Source organism: Boleophthalmus pectinirostris, unplaced genomic scaffold (genome assembly GCF_026225935.1).
Source record: "Boleophthalmus pectinirostris isolate CB_2022bp ecotype Guang Dong unplaced genomic scaffold, ASM2622593v1 HiC_scaffold_19, whole genome shotgun sequence".
Classification (NCBI taxonomy): domain Eukaryota; kingdom Metazoa; phylum Chordata; class Actinopteri; order Gobiiformes; family Gobiidae; genus Boleophthalmus; species Boleophthalmus pectinirostris.
Genome location: NW_026571140.1, coordinates 30,803,994 through 30,820,258, shown reverse-complemented (window position 1 = coordinate 30,820,258; position 16,265 = coordinate 30,803,994). Strand labels below are relative to the sequence as shown.

Here is a 16,265-nt window from a genome sequence, read left to right as displayed (position 1 = left end):
ACGAGGAGGGGGAGGAGAGTGGGAGATGATCGAGGAGCAACAAAGGGAAGAGAGGAGGAACAGAGCAGAAAGCGGGAGAAGAGAGAGTGTTAGAATAGAGGAGAGACAGAGAGGGAGGAAAAAGAGGGGAGAGGTGAAGGAGGGAGAGACATGGGGAAAAGAGAGGGCAGAAAAATGGAGAGAGAGAGGATGCGGAGGGGCAGAGAGAAACAAGCAGAGAGAGGTGGAAGATGATGTGGTCGAGAGAGGGAGTACAAAGGAGAGGAAGAGAGGGAAGAAGAGACAAGGGGCAGTGAGAGGAAAAACGAGATATAGAGAAGAGAAAGAAGGATGGACGGTGAGAGAAAGATGGAGAAGGATAAGAGGTGGAGAGAGAGAAGAGGATAGGAGTGCAAAGGAGAGGAAGAGGGGACAAGAGAGAGGAAGAACGAGAGATGGAGAAGAGAAACATGGATGGGGGAGAAGAGAGAGAGAGAAAGATGAGAGAAGGGTAAGAGGGGGAGAGACAGGGGATCAGATAGGACAAGAAGGAAAAGAAATAGAAGGGGAGCGAGAGGAAAAGGAGGAAGAGAGAAGAGAAAGACAGAGGGATAGAGGAGAAGAGAGAGAATGTTGAGAAATTTGGGCCATTGCCATAGAAATTACCAATTTTAAAACAAATATTATGTCGTTTCATTGGGAAAAATATCTCAAAATGTAATATGAAGAGGAGAAAGAGAAAAAATAGAGCACAAGAGATGGAGGAAATAGAGATTAACAAAGAGAAAAGGGGGAGGAAGTAGCAAGAGAGAAAGAAGAGACAGAGAAGAAGCTGGAGGGGTATGTGCCACGGGAAAACTGGGCAGAGAAGAGATGGAGAAAGGAGAGATGGAGATTTGGAGTGGAGAGATGTAGCGTAGAGCCAGTTCCCATCCCAGATCATTCCCAGATCAGCGGCCCCTCTGGTCCAAACTCAGTGCAGCGGTCAACCCTCAGCTGGTGAACACATTAACTTTACAGCGCAGAGGTCAAAGGTCACGGCGCTCACAGGGACACATCAAAACCAGCCGAACAGGAACAGGAAGTGTCCTCAGCCTCATGTCAAGTGGCAGCGTTTAGGACAGTTAACCACATGTCGTTAAAGAAAATATTCGTACCATTTGCATTTGACCATATCTGATGGCATTTAAAGCCTTTCCCAAACTTTTTTTCTGGGAACCCATAGTTTAAAAATCACAAACCTTCGTGCCCCAAGTCAATAGACTCAAATCACAAAATAAAGCTGAATTTGACCATTATTGAACATTAATGATGATATTTTATTGTTGACTGAGTGATCATGTCTCTCAGAACAATTAGTATTACTCAATTTTTAAACAATGAAAAACAGTAATTGAACCAGCAATAAAAGGATCTATAAATCGCCTATTTGTTTTGCTTTTCAACATTCAATTGAACCAGCAAAATAGACAATAAAATAATTACAAAAATATTAGAAATTATACAGAACATGTCTTAACATTTCAACATTTCTAATAAGATAGGTGGGCTCGTTTGTGGCGTGTTCCAGTCCAAGGTGAAAGGAGGAGAGCGCCGCAGGTGTATAGGCAGAACTGTACATTGCAGACCTACATGCAGATCATGACAAGACCCCAAAAAAAATCTCTTGCGACCCACCTGAGTCTTCGGGAAACACTGATTTAAAGGGCCCATATTACACTATTTTCTGATCTATGGTATAATATTATTTTCTCATCACAAACAGACCTGGAGTTTTGTTTGCTTTCACACATGTTTAACATACAAACCTTACAGGAAGTGCTCCACTGTGTTTATAAACTCCTTACACCTTCACTAGAATCATTTGGATAGTTTCAGCCCTGGAATTGTCAACCTTTACTGAACAAAATGTAAACTGTAGCTATTAAAATGAAGACTAACACTACATGACATCACAAGGTGGAACAGAGCATTTTGAGTTTTGTATATATAGACAGACTAATAATAAAGAGTCAGACATGTGTAATAATATAGGGCCTGTAACAAACTTGGGGATATGTGCAGTCTTGTTCAGTTTAGTTTGAATAATTGACGACTAAAGGTGCACTTTGCTACTTTTCTGGTTTTGCTTTGCTTGGAATGTTACAACATGGCTTTTTGTTTGTTTGTTTGTTTTAATGTATTGATTATAAACTGTTTGAACTGGTTGCTTAGAATGTGCTAGTACAAACTATCCCAGTTTGGCTCTCACACAAAGTAAATGTGAGTGACACTTGTGTTTGGGGGCATTAAACCCTGAGAGTGCAGGTGTACACGAGGAGGAGGGGCTGATGGACGAGGACATTAAATAACCCTGAGACAGACACAAGACACAAAGAGCCAAGTCCCTCCAGACTGAGAAAGAGATGCACTTCACAAATGCACTCACAGGACACACTACCTAGAGGGAGAGATGGAGGGAGGAAGAAAGAGAGAAAGAGAGAGAAGGAAAAGTTTATTAAAGAAGGGTGGGGGGAGAGATGTTAGACGATGAGAGGGAGAGAGGGGAAAAGAAAGGAGTGGGGGGACAATGAGAGAAAAAGAAGAGAAACAGGGAGGTGGAAAGGAGAGAAGAAGCTTGTGCCAAGACTTACCTTTTACAGAAAGAACTCTAACTTGTTTTATTTCCCATAATTTCACTTTTGATTTATTGCTTGTGGAAGATGGAATTGTTTTTACTGATCTATAAAAATTGAAAGTGTTGTAAAAAACAAACAATAAAAAAATACAGTAGTTATCATAAAAAATATTGATAGTATAACGAAACAAAAGAAATAAGTATGATTGTTGAAGTTTTTGTATTGGAATCTCATAACATAACAACCAATTATTTTTTCTGCAACACTGAATATACAAGATTTATACAAAAAAAATGACAATATCATGAATGGTTTTACAGATTCAAATATATAACTGTCTATAACAGTAGTTCCCAAACTTTTCCAAGTACCAGATGTAAATCAGGTCTAAAAAAGGACTTTTCTGGGTCTAAACTAGGTCTAAACCAGAACTAAACAAACAACTATTCTGGGACTAAACTAGGACTAAACCGAGACCAAAGAAAGGACTATCCTAGATCTAAACTAGGTCTAAACCAGACTAAAATAAAAACGATTCTGGGAGTAAACTAAGTCTAAACTAGGTCTAAAATAGCGACTATTTTTGGTCTAAACTAGGTCTAAACCAAGACTAAAAAAAGGACAATTCTGGGTCTAAACTAGGCCTAAACCAGGACTAAAATAACAACTATTCTGGGAGTAAACTAAGTCTAAACCAGGTCTAAAATAGCGACTATTCTGGGTCTAAACTAGGTCTAAACTAGTACTAAAGAAAGGACTATTTTGAGTCTAAACTAGAACTAAACCAAGACTAAAGAAATTACTATTCTGGGTCAAAACTAGGCCTAAACCAAGACTAAAGAAAAGATTATTCTAGGTCTAAACTAGGCCTAAACCAGGACTAAAATAATAACTATTCTGGGTCTAAACTAGGTCTAAACCAGTACTAAAGAAAGGACTATTTTGGGTCTAAACTAGGACTAAACCAGGATAAAGCCTATTCTAGGTCTAAACAAAGATTAAAAAGGACTATACACTAGTAGATATAAACAAGGACAAGAGAAAAGGACAAAAATAATAAGTAAATAAATAAATAAATTGAGAACCGCTGGTCTGTAATAAAGACTACTTCATTATGCCCTCCCCCTGCCTATTTGTTTTTATTAAGTTTGTACAGATCGACTTGATAATGAAACAATATTTATTACACCATGTGACCAGACTTACCCCAGAGATATTAAATCTGTTATTTGAACAAAAGTCTACTGAGGTTGAACTTTACTCCCTGTAACTTTTAGTCTCCATTACACCGACAGCTTTTTAAGTCTTTATAGGAGCTAAACATTAACTGTGCGGGCTGTATCATCTGCTACTGGAGTGACGTTTGACCTCCGGCACTGAATGGAACTAGGTTTACAATTAATTAATCGCTTTATTAATCTCTTACTTGCCACTGAAAGCCAATGAATGAAGTTTTTTCTATGTGATCTAAAATAAACATGTTAAATTAGTTGAAGATTTGTAGCCATCAATGTAAGAAGCTGCCCACTTTTTGCAGCAATTTTGATTTAAGTTGATACTGAATTATTCTATATTTTATTTTTAAAAGGAGTTTTGGCTTGTGAGGATCCAAGAGGAAGAAGATATGTAAAAAATTCATAATAAAACGTGTTCTTTTGGATTTATATAATGAGACGATAAAGGATATTGTGTATGGAAAAAATAAATAAATAAACTTGCATTGTAATCTTTCAATAGGATATTTCTGCACTGCACTTCATTGATTAATTTTTCCGCTTTATTCATATTTCCTGTAACACTTGTTTTTTTTAGTTGTTTTTTTTAACTGATTTGCAAATTTTGACGTTGACATTTTAAGTCAACATTCAGCAAAACTATATTTATCTTGTAAACTATTTTAAATACAGTGTAGGTAGGTTGCGTAATCAAAAAATCCAAAGCTATAAACAAAGAAATTTTATGTCATGTATTATTAACCCGAACGATATTTCTGATGACATACAGATTTTGAAAACTTTTGCAATTTTTAGCTGTTGTGATTGTTCCTGTTTTTCTGGGTTTTGTGTACTTACAAACCAATCAAAACTTTTCCAATATGTTCAGACTTTTTCAGCACCGTGAACCAGAAGCATAAAATTGGACTGCCTCATAAGCTCACTGCAGCTTCAATACAACTCACATGTTTTGGCTGTTTTTGTCATTTTGTTGTCTATCTATGTTTTCATTTTACAAGGGGCCACTGTTAATGTTTGAAGAGGTTTTTATTGTTGAATGGAGCAGAAAACAGGCAATACATAACATACTGTAAGTCCTTAAACTTGTAAACTTTGGTCCTTCGCTGTCAGCTCTTGCTCCTCTGGGTCTAATAATAATCCTCTGTAGTTTGGAGACAGCTGTCCCCCTGTGTCTTTGCATTGGACATGTTTGACGCTTGTTAATGATCGTGTGGGAGGAAGATGCAGACAAGATAATATGAACTCTAACTTTGAAAGATTGTCAATTTGAAGAATATATTACACTATTTGCTTTATTTTGGGCACAACAACTACAGTGTTATACCTGCATGACACCTCGTTGTAGCTGTAAATTTGACAATTTGGCCTAGATTATTCCACAGTATGGAAATAAACTTTTGTAATCACAATGGAGACAGGTTTTTTAAGGTGTTTTTGAGCTATACAACACCTGTAATTGAGTAAATGCAAGGGAGATATGTTTAATGCCCTAGTGTGGGACATTACAGGTAACGCAATAACATCTCTGAGGAGACAAGCAAGTAACGGACCCTTTGCCTTAAAAGTTACACAGATCAGCTTTATTCATTTGGAAATTTGAAGGCATTTTTTTGTTTAATTCAGAATGTGTATTTTATTATTATTATCTTTTTTGCAACAAAAAGGTACGACTAAACCAGGACTAAAGAATGAATTATTCTGGGTCTAAACTAGGTCTAAACCAGGACTAAAGAAAGGACTATTCTGGGGCAAAACTAGGTCTAAACCAGGATTAACGAAAGGACTATTCTGGGTCTAAACCAGGGCTAAAGAAAGGACTATTCTCGATCTAAACCAGGATGAAAGAATGGATTATTCTGGGTCTAAACTAGGTCTAAACCAGGACTAAAGAAAGGAGTATTCTGGGTCTAATCTAGGTCTAAATCAGAACTAAAGAAAGGACTATTCTGGGTCTAAACTAGGTCTAAACCAGGAGTAAAGAAAGGACTATTCTGGGTCTAAACTAGGTCTAAACTAGGACTAAATAAAGGACTATTCTGGGTCTTAATTAAAATGACTGCACATGGCAAAAGCAAATTCATGATATTCAAATCCTGTTGTATTTCCTGAGCTTCAGCTGAAAAGTTGTTTGTGTTTCTCCAAATCACAGTCACAGAAAAGCCACAGTTCTCCAGGAAAAAAAAAAGAAAACAGATTATAAGTCTTTCCAAAGAGGCTTTAGAGCAGTGAGTCAAACAGTTGAATTGTACCAGGATTAAGTTTATTGGGCATTTAAGGTGAAAGAACCAAACAAAACTGCAATAACTTCAAAATATGTATTCTTAAAGTTCTTATATTAAAATTAAAATGACTCTTGTGAGCTTTAGGCTGTGAATGTTGTTACCGCCAACATAACATAGATCAGAAAATAGCGTAATATGGGCACTTTCAATTAAAAGTCATCAGTAAGCCATGTTAAATAAAGAGTTGTTGTTTGTTTGTTTTTAGCCTGTTTAATGATATTTTTTTAAAATAATAAGGTTAAGTTTATGTGACTTAAAAGGACGGTGTGGACTTTTGGACATAGGACCTCATTCCCTAGTGAGCCAGAGTGTTTGAGACGTGTGGAGACACTTTTTTAAATATTCCATCCAGTCCTTGTACGTACAGATGCCGCTGGTGCTAGGCTAGTGCATTTCAATGGCCATAATTATCCTGCCACAAAAAATAGTCTTACCCACTCCACAAAGCACCCATAACAAGTCTATTATTACATCAGACTGTCGATGTAAATGTCTGTGTTAATAGAATAATGTCTGAAATAAAACTAACCTTGCATCGCATGAATCGTCGCATGTTGAGGCACTATTCTCTCATATATCAGTCCGCCGCTGCCAAGCTTTCTATTAGGAAGTACAACTCGCTGCTGCTGCTGCTCAGACATAAATCCTTCATATACAAAGTTGGTTTATTCTATTAACACAGACATTCACATCGACAGTCTGGTGTAATAATAGATTTGCTTCAGATGCTTTGTGGAGTGGATAAGACTGTTTTTAGTGGCAGGATAACTATGGCCATTGACATGCACTAGCCTAGCACCAGCGACCTCTGCAAATACAAGGACTGGATGGAATATTTATAAAAGTGTCTCAACACGTCTCCAACACTCTGGCTAACAAGGAAATGAGGTCCTATGTCCAAAATTCCGAACTGTCTCTTCAACAAGACAAATTGAAATACTCTTTATTTTGGTTAGTTTTTGTAGTACAGATTGACTGGAGAATCTTGGCAGCTCTACTTTAGTAATAATTAAAGCTTCTTCTGCTCTGCCTCTCCTCATGTACTCATATTGTGCTGTAAGTCTTTTTTTTACCACTGCAGTTGTTGACTCTGTGCCGGTGTGATAGATAGACCCACAGAAGCCAAAAACCACATAAACCTGAGTTATGGCTGTAAAACATGAGATTGTATTTCACTTCATGTTCCCATATTAACACTGAACTCATAAATAAGGGCCGTGTAACATCAGCACTGATCTACAGATAAACCTACACATTTACACCACTGCACTATGTTTCAAGGACTGTTCTCAGGTTACTACTACTGATAAAGTTATTACTATTACCACTGCTGGTGCTGCTAATTCTATTACTATTACAACTATTAATACTAGTATCATTACTTTTGTACTCATTTTATTGCTACTACAAAAGCTGCCATTATCACTACTATAACAGGACCACTCATAATCAATTTACTACTCATATTACTACTACTACTACTACTACTACTACTACTACTACTACTACTACTACTACTACTACTACTACTACTACTACTACTACTACTACTACTACTACTATTGCTACTAGTACCACTACTTTTTCTACTATTTTTATTACTACTACAAGAGTTGCCATTATTGCTACTATAATAGGACCACTAATAATCAATTTACTACTCATATTACTACTACTACCACTATTGCTACTACTAGTACCACTACTTAAGTAAGTAAGTAAGTAAGTCTTTATTTATATGGCGCTTTTCACAGGCATTTTTTGTCCACAAAGACGCTTTACAGAGCATTATTCATATAGTATTATTCATTCACCATTATTCATTCGCTCTATACCTGGTGATGGTAAGCTACTATTGTAGCCACAGCTGCCCTGGGGCAGACTGACATAAGCCATTATCACTACTGTACTACTATACTGTACTACTTTTATTACTACTACAAAAGATGCCATTATTGCTACTGTAATAGGACCACTAATAATCAATTTACTACTCATATTACTACTATTACTACTACTACTATTACTACTACTACTACTACTACTACTACTACTACTACTACTACTACTACTACTACTACTACTACTACTACTACTACTACTACCACTGCTGCTACTAGTATCACTACTTTTTACTACTTTTATTACTACTACAAAAGATGCCATTATTGCTACTGTAATAGGACCACTGATAATCAATTTACTACTCATATTACTACTATTACTACTACTACTATTACTACTACTACTACTACCACCACTACTACTACTACCACCACTACTACTACCACCACCATCACAACTACCACCACCACTACTACCACTACTACTACTACTATTATTGCTACTACTGTTGCTGCCGCTGCTATGCTACTACTACTTTTTCGACTACTTTTACTACAATAGCTGCCATTACCTCTGCTGTAATATAACTACTAATACTTTCCCAATTACTTCTTTAATAGAACAACTTACAACTCATTTTATTACTAATGCTACAACAACTACTGCTATTACTACTACCGTTACTATTACCACTACTGCTTCTGCTTTTGCTTTTGCTGCTCCTATATGCCACTACTACTAACACTGGTCCTACTACTACTAGTACTACTAATTCTGCTACTTTTAATACTTAAACAGCTGCTACTATAACATCTACTGTAATATGACCGCTAGTCAATACTTACAAATACTTTCACTAATTGACATTTATTACCTACTACTGCTGCTAATACTGCTACTACTACTACTTCGGCCTCAAAAAACATAATCCTACACTGTAAACAAACCCATATATATTTCATGATTATTTGAGTAAAATATGAGAACGTCGGTGAGCGGTGGGTCCCACGCTCCTCTGTCTGTGTCTCTGCATCTTTCATGTTTTTGCCATAACTCAGCCCTCATATACCCACAGCTATAAACCCTCTCCACAATAACAAATGCACAAATGCACACACACACATACAGGCACACACACGCACCATTGTCTGTATTCACCCATTCATTTGTGTATGGAAATCACATCTGAAACACACCTGTGCAAAGACTCTGGGCCAATATTAAAACTCATTATGGACAAACAAGGAAGCAGTGAAAGGGCTGTTTAGGTAACGTGATAGGAGCAGGATTTGACGTACTGCGCGGCCCGGGACATCTCGTTTCAGGCGCTGAGGAAAATTTCCATTGACGAAGAAGAAGAGGAAAATATACATAAAATGATTTCGCGGTAAAAAGGTGTTTTAGGAAATAGGTTTGCGGGTTAATGATACGAAACAAATAAATAGCTAGTTAATAATGAACCAATAAACATAGCATTTCAGTTTTGTTGTGACTATTTGTCAAAGTAAAGTAACAAAACAAAAACAGTGAGCAAACTCAGAACTAAGCATAACTCAAATAATCACTTTTGGGCACCATGGGTTTGTGGTTTACGCAGTGAAGGAAAAAACAAAATCGGTGTCCATGACCAGAGCTGTATTTCCGAGATTTATTCCAGTTTTGCAGGCAAACAACAAGGGGTACATGATCAAGGCCTTGTCTTGCTGCTTCTCCTGTTGACGGGTAAAAAAACATAAAAAACATAGGCCCACCCAGGTGCACTCTGGTCTGGTCCATGGATTAAACCAAATACAGAAACGTAAACAATACCTCATTAGACTAAACAAATCAGCAAACATAATATTAACATAGCAAAAATATATTATACAAATTAACAAAACTGACAAACACAAATAATAAACTAATCTTAGAATAAACAAATAACCAAAAGCTCCTAGAAGTTTAAATAGGCAAATTGGCAATATAGCAATAAAATATATCAAATACTTTGTCATTTTAGATAAGGGGAAAGAATTCACTCTTACAGAAACTTAGAAAAACATGCATCCTTATTTTGAGCAGCCTTGCATCTCCACAGACCTGACTCTTACTGTATTTGGCTTTGATCAGGGCCTCCCTCTGCTTCCTGCTTGTTTCCATGCATCTTCTGTATGACATAAAACATATCTATGTCCATGGAGAATGTTATGAAGTTTGGTGTTAAGCTTTCTATCTCATCTCCATAGAATCCCCTCCAGAAAGTTACATACTATACCTTTAAATAAGTAATATCAAATTAGTAGAGCTTGGGATTGTCTCACCCTATAGAATTTTCAGTGATCCTAATGTTAAACCAATGGAGATTTTAAGATGCCAAATACCAGCCTTAGTATTCATTCAAAAGTTTTCTGATACTGTAGAATCATAGATGCATTTATCAGTAATGAATGATCCAGCAGGTTATCGAGTCATTCCACCAAGCTTTTACACTCAAGCAAGCAAAGTTAAGATTACTTGAAAGAAAGTTTTGTCATGATTTGAATCCATTTCTCTTGATCTTTTTTCTCTTGATCTCAAAAGAAACAGAAAACACACAACAAAGTTCTTGTAGAGCTGCAAATGCAAGGAACAGCAAAATAAAAGTGGGGGGAAAAAAAGGCCTAGCACACTTTTTTAAATAACATTTCAGCAAAAAACGCCCTCATTAGATCATTTTTTCTTGCTTTGGACCATAGTATGATCTACCAATGAAAACATTTTGTACTTAAAATATGAAAATGCAGCTTGCTACACTTAAGAAAAACAACTCTTCACAAAAATAAGAAACAAAATCAAATGTAGCTTGAAATAAAAAAAAAAAAACACACTTACTCCATAGGTAGATATTTTTACTTGTCAAGTTGAATCTACTCAAATAAAGTCAAATGTTCTTAATGTAAGTAATTTTAACATACAGATATTGCTTAGATATTAGATATTGCAGTGTAGTTTTTAATGTTTTTTTGATTGCACATTGACAGTTACCACAGTCAGATTCACATTTTAGTGGAGACTGGTGGATAAGCTTCATGCCTCCAGCTCTGTCTCTGTTCTCTCTCTGTGTCCTTTAACGCAGTGTCCAGGGCTTTCTCTGGACCAGGACCAAAACAAACCCCATGAGTGAGGGCTCGCTGTCTGGCACCAAGCAAAACATGTCTACAATAATATGAATGAGATGAATGACGGTAGATGGATGTTATGCAAGTGGTACAGCAGTGAAAATGATTAAATTGTTATAATTTGTCACATTAGGCGAGAGTGTGTGTGTTTGTTTATCTGTGTGAATGAAGCCAGAATTTTAAAATGTCATTAGCACTGGTCTAAAAAGTTAATTTTATGATACAAGGATAGAAATGTGAATACAATGTTGTGAGCAAGATTAAAGGTTAAAGATTCTTGGTTAAATTTCATCTCTGGTAGTGAATACTGTTATTGTGTTTGTGGGCAAGGCAGGGATGCAGATTCTCAACCATGTTTTTGTCAAGATGAGGCATTTGTGGCTCCAGAATTTTGCCACCACTAAATTTAAATATGAAAGAAATATATAAATATAAGACTTGAACATTTAAAAGACAGTTTCATATTATTGGCTATAACTAAACAACAAGGAAGTTAACGTTTTGTGATGGGAGGAGACCTGTTGGTTTTCTTGAAGATTTATTTTGGTTATTGTTCCATAATATAGCATTAAACTTGTTTATCTTGTATTAAATTACAAAAGGTGTTTTTATTGGCCATGAATAAATTGAAAAACATGATCTGTAACTAACATGATGTACATGTCTACAGATAAATATAGACAAATATAATATATATAATAAGATAAGATAATATATAGCCGATGAATGCAAAAAGATGGACTGATAATAAAAACTTTCTTTTTGATTGCCATGTTTGTTTCTACATGCAAAAAACAAAGTCTTGTCAAGTTACTATGACTTGAATTAAGAAAGATTTATCATGATCTGAGTAAATTTCACTTGACAAATAAAATTATCAACCAGTAGAATAAGCCTTTTTGTAGTTAAAATATGAAAATACATCTTGCAACACTTAAATTAAGAAAAACAACAACTTTTTGCACTTAAAATAAGAAACAATATCTAAGGGTGCTTGATCACTGTACTTGTCAAGCTGAATTGACTCTAATAAAGCAAAATGTTCTTAATTTAAGTCTTTTTAACTTATCTAGACATAGTTTTTTTCCAATGTATGCTACTGCTTCTGAACTTTGAATTTCATTTGGGATCAATAAAGTATCTACCTATTTATATAAGTATAATGCTGTTCTGTGAAACACGAGGTAAAGCAGCATCTCCATGGAGACAAGTATTTATACAAGTATACTGAGTACCTTCCATTAGATAAGTGGACTTTATTCTGATCTGAACAATATTTACTGTAATTTGTTCTCAGGTGATGTATGTTGCAAAAACATACCTTCTCTCTGAACATATAGGTCTGGTTTATTTTTAGCAGCACTCAGACTGACCAATAACACATGATGTGGCACTTTTAAAGGCGTTGTGCTCTGTGTACAGCTCAGAGGAGGTACGAGGTGAAAGTGTGGACTCAGCTTTTTCTGAAAACACTGACAAAGAAGCCTCTGTCCCGCTCACAGCTGGGACCAGACTGCTCCAAACCCCTCGCAGATCTGTAGAACAACATCCTAATACAACTGGCTGGGTTAGACTGGTTTGAGCTCAAATAAACTGTTTATTTACGTTTCACTTCAGAAATAGTTGCTTGGCGAGTTCAGAATGAGATGTCTCTGTATTTTTTTTTTTTAGTTTATATCAGGCTCCCTCGTTCACACATCAAGCCTGGGTTAAACACGGCCACGCAATCAGATGTGTTTATTTCAATGGCTGCTCTTACATACTCACTCAAAATCTGCTAATTACACGATTTTTGGAGCTATAAGATTCATCTCTTTCTAATCATGGTCCCTCTGATTACTTACATCAGAGTTTGCACTTTGCACGTCAGTTAAATCATCTTAAAAGTCCAGAAATCAGATAATAATCAGATTTTGGTGTACATGTAAACAAAGATAGTGATGTATGTGAAACCAAGGAGCTCATTGTTCACCCGCATTTACAAACACAATCACATTCCTCTCACTTCAGATTAAATGCTTCCAGAGGTTAACGATTTGATTGATTCTGCTGAAATTTGTAATGTTTTTCAGTTTCCTGTGATATTTTTTTCCTTGTAAGCAGCAGTATTTGTTTTGATATGGACAAACCATATATGTCCCTGATTGGCTAAGTAAATGAAAGTAAATGAATACATGTACTGAGAATACCTATTCAGAATACTAATTTTGGATAACTGTATTCTGTTACAGTTACTTCATTTGGTGGTATTCAGAACAAATATAAAGCTGTTTTTAATACTATAGTGTGTCTTTATTCAATAATTTATATGGCGGCATGGTGGCTGAGTGGCTAGCACTCATGCCTCACCGCAAGAAGGTTCTGGGTTCGATCCCTGGGTCACCTGGGCCTTTCTGTGTGGAGTTTGCATGTTTCTCCCCGTGTCTGGATGGGTTTCCTCTGGGTGCTCCGGTTTCCCCCATCAACCCAAAACATGCTACAGGTCTCCAGAACAGTTGCTAGTCAAGGTCAGTTAAATACAATCAACTCAATCATTGTGTGTCCTTAGACACTTCACCCACATGGCCTAGTATGAAAGTGGTGTGTGTGTGTGTGTGATGATGGTGGTAGTTGGAGGGACCATTGGCACCGATCTTCTAACAGTTATAAGAGTGAATTTGGAGCCAGGCTCTATATTTGGAAAACCGATCACAAGTATCATAGCAACCACCAGAGCCAATCATGACTGAGGTCCTTAGATATGCCCGCCCTTCACATCGGAAAGCGAAAAGGAGGCTTAACTTAGCAACGAAATGCACTAGCTGTCAATCAAACCTGTTGCTAATGCCAGCGGGAGTGACCTCGGGGAATGAAGGCATCTGATTGGTCTTTTATTTATGTCCATAGCTTGATTTAGAGACAAAATAGCGAAATTAACAATTCAGGATCATGTAGAGCAGGTTAATACGAACATTTTAAGACCAAAATGACGAGGCTCACAGCAGCAGTTAAAGAGAGAGGGACGACAAGATCAATCAACTGGAGCCATTTATATATACGATCTATGTTTTTGTTTTTTTTTTGTAATTTGTACCAAAATGGTCATGCTACACTGCTGAATGCTACAACGATCACAGAATAAAATTGTAGAACGAAGTTAGTACAAAGCAGTGGGCGTACGCTGGTGTCGGTGAACACAGCTCATGATCTACAATGTGGCATCTTGAAAATAAGTGATGAAAAACTACTCAAATATGCACGAATCACTCCAAGAACAACTTCCAGCGGATAAATGAGAAGAGGGAACCGCTACAACATGATTAAAAGCTCTGAAAAGTTGATTTTACATAATAGGTGATCTTTAAAGGTGTGTGACTTTTCTAGTAGGGGTTCAATCACCTACTTGTGTCCATGGAGATGTCATTGCTTTGCCTGGAATATTACACAAGTGTGGTATTAATCATATCTCCATGGAGACAAGATGATGCCCCCATGCAGGCCAAGTTAGGACAGATCTGCGGAGAGGTGCATCCACTTAAAGTAATAATAAAAACTCCTGTAGTAGAATAATAATAATAAAAATAATCAAAACATCTGTAGTCGAATAAATAAATATAGACAGATATAATGCCACACTGTGTAACATTCTGGTAAAGCAGTAAAATCTCCATCTGCAAGCAAACAAGTCACTGTGGAACAAAATGTTATAGCAAGTGAAAGGAAGTAGGAGAAAAGTACTCCGATAATGAGCTCTCGCACTTGTGTCTCTCCTCTTTCCTCCTCCCTCTTTTGATAAATTCCTTTGCTTCTTTACGTCTTCTGAGCCTTTCCTCTCTCCGTCTCTCGCTCTCTTTCTCACTCTGTCTGTCAACCCGCTCTCACTCTCCTGCTTCAACACCCGTCGTTCCTGTCTTCCTCTCTCCCTTCACATTTGACCTTTCTCTTCCATCTCTCTCTATTTCCTCCTCTCTTTCTCGTCACCTCCCTCCTCCTCCCTATTTCTCTTTTTTCTAACATTACCTGCCCGCCTCAACACCCCTCTCTCCCTCTCTCTTTCTTATCTGTCTCTCTCCTTCCACTTCTCTACACCCTCTCTCTCCTACCTCCTCTTCTCCCATTGTACCCTGTCCTCCATCTCCTCTCTCCTTTCCTCTTTTCTCTCCCCCTCCTCTCTTTCTGTTTTCCCTCTCTCCCTCCTTTCTCTTTCTCTCTTTCCCTCCTCTCCATCTCTGTCTCTGCCTCTGTCTGTCTCTCACTCTCTCTCTTTTCTGTATCGTTCCTCTCCGTCTGTCTTTTCCTGTACATCTGTCTTTCTCTCTCTCCCTTTCTGTCTCTCTCTCTCTCTCTCCATCTTCTCTATCTCTCCCTTCCCTCCCACTCTCTTTCTTATCTGTCTTTCTCCCTCCACTTTTCTACACCCTCTGTCTCCTTCCTCTTCCTCTCCAATTGTACCCTGTCGTCCATCTCTTCTCTCCCTCTATCGGGTCTGTCTTTCCATCTCTCCCTCCTCTCTGTCCCTTTTCTTTCTCTCTCTCATTTCTCTCATCTCCTACTGTTTCTCTGTCTCCCACTTTTCTTTGTCTGACTACCTCTCTCCCCCTCTCTCTCTCTCTCTCTCCCTCCTCTTTCCTCTCTGTCTCACACTCTCACTCTCCCTCTTTTCTGTCTCCCTCCTCTCCATCTGTCTCTCCCTGTCTATCTTTCTCTTTCTCTCTCTCTCCTTCCACTCTCCCTCCCTCTCTGCCTCTCTCTCCCTCTTTTCTGTCTCCCACTTTCTCTTCTCCTCCTCTTCCTCCTCTCCCTTTCTCTCTCTTTCCTTCCTCTCCATCTGTCTCTTCCTGTCTGTCTTTCTCTTTCTCTCTCTCCCTGTCTGTCTCTCTCTCTCCATCTCCTGTACTCCCTCCCTCCTCATCTGTCCCACTCTCCCTCCCTCCTCATCCCTCTCTCCCTCCCTCCCTCTCTCATGCAGTTCTCTTGTATTATTCCTTCTTTCAGTCTAACTCTGTGTGACGTGGCTCAGACTCGTCTCAGTCACAGAGCTCCACACTTTGACAGGGTTTAACAGGACTTCACCCTGTCACTGCTCTGAGCCCCACAGCCTCAGGACACATGGACTCTGCAGCCCCGAAGCTACAGTCTGGACAACAGTTAATAACAACAGAAACATATTTAGTCACAAGAAAAAAAAAA

The 16,265-nt window shown here is 37.7% G+C and overlaps 1 protein-coding gene across 1 annotated transcript in view; it reads left to right on the top strand.

Annotated features, from left to right (window-relative positions):
* tnfaip8l3 (tumor necrosis factor, alpha-induced protein 8-like 3) overlaps nucleotides 1-16,265 on the top strand; it is a 75,314-nt gene that overhangs the window by 39,344 nt on the left and 19,705 nt on the right. The window lies entirely within an intron of this gene.